At 35.9% G+C, this 1631-nt stretch overlaps 1 long non-coding RNA gene across 2 annotated transcripts; it reads right to left on the minus strand.

The window, feature by feature from the left end:
- Nucleotides 1-236: 236 nt before the first annotated feature.
- Nucleotides 237-1421, minus strand: LOC128282648 (uncharacterized). 2 transcript variants are annotated; one of them, XR_008272999.1, is made up of 2 exons: nt 1297-1421; nt 237-520 (listed from the first exon to the last, which is right to left on the minus strand). It is a non-coding gene; the product is annotated as an uncharacterized LOC128282648 (long non-coding RNA). The 2 variants fall into 2 exon arrangements; XR_008272998.1 differs by lacking the exon at nt 1297-1421 and adding an exon at nt 789-985.
- Nucleotides 1422-1631: the final 210 nt, after the last annotated feature.

The raw sequence follows: 1631 nt of genomic DNA on the forward strand, positions 1-1631 counted from the left end.
TTTAATATCTCTTAACAAGTAACTCCTATGACCGTTTCGTTTCTTCCATATGAAAGTATACTCATCAAGGTTCATTCACATAACTTATTCACTATTTAATACCATTCCTACAATTTTTAGTGATTTTTTCAAAACCACACCACTGCTGCTGCCAGCATCTGTTTTCAAGGTAACCTTTACCTATTTCATGATTTCCACGATTCAATTGCCCCTCTTTGCATACATAGCACAAAGTGTGATCATGATTAACCATTCCAATGGCTAATCTTCTCAAAACAATTCCATACCCCATAATGATCAACATACAACGATTATAGTATCATACCAAAAACGTATATAAGCCATTTTCGCATGGCTATCCAAGTTTACACAAAACCGAAAGGTACATGACCTTCAACAATAGGGTAGTCCTATACATGCCATTTCAAAGTTCAACCAAAATTATACAAAAATAGAGGCTTTGATAGTGTAGATGACTTCGACTTTAATGATCCCGAATCCGATCGCTAACGAGCAAAATCTATAAAACAGAGAGCCAAAGCAACGGGGTAAGCATTTTTATGCTTAGTAAGTCTCAAGCAATAAAATCAGCTTTAACTAAAGCATTACATTCACATAGCCAAATGAATCATTTCATTAATACGCATTCACATAATCATACTTACTTCACACTTCATCATTATATACTTTCACAAGATATCAACCAATTCAATAGCTGAAAACTCGTTAGTCGATTGAACGAATGTTACTCAAACATATCGACTTTTCCAATGCACATATAAACATACCTTATCCTTTGGGCTTTTCGAGCGTACTAATTAAATTTATTACAGCAACCAACGCTCACCTCCAGCCCAAGCTTCTTCGGAATACAACCGGATATAACCACATGCACGAATGCCTTCGGGTCTTAGCCCGGATAGAACGACTTGCACAAATGCCTTCGGGTATTAGCCCGGATTTAACAACTTGCACGAATGCCTTGGGTCTTAGCCGGATGTAGTCACTAGCACAATTGCCTTGGTCTTAACCGGATATAATTACTAGCATAAATGTCTTCGGACTTAGCCGGATATCATTCAATTACTCATGCACACACATACATCAATAATCATTACACATCCATGTTTCATTTTCAAGCACTAAGGCTCAAACACAAACATATCACTAGCATAATCGCCTTCGGGACTTAGCCCGGATATCATTCAAATACTCATACACACATAAATCAATAATCATTATACATCCATATTTCATTTCACATAATTCGAGTAGGGTCATTTCTTGAGGACTTACCTCGGATGTTGTCGAACGGCTTCAACGGCTATTCGATCACTTTTTCCTTCCCTTTATCGGATTTAGCTCCCTTTTGCTCTTGAGCTTAACGAATACAAGTAGAAGTATTCAATATTTCTATCAATAATGTTTACTAGTAAATCACATTCGCATCTCATATCATCTCACTTTATTATAATTTATCATTCAACCTTTGAACCAAAACGCCATTATATGGCCACATATACATACATCCATATATTTAAGCTCAAGAATTTTAACATAACATCAAGTGCTCAAATTACTCATGTGGCCGATTACACATGGTCATAAATACACAAAATCAAAAATAATTT

The sequence above is a fragment of the Gossypium arboreum genome, chromosome 10, assembly GCF_025698485.1.
Source record: "Gossypium arboreum isolate Shixiya-1 chromosome 10, ASM2569848v2, whole genome shotgun sequence".
In the NCBI taxonomy this organism is placed as follows: Eukaryota; Viridiplantae; Streptophyta; class Magnoliopsida; order Malvales; family Malvaceae; genus Gossypium; species Gossypium arboreum.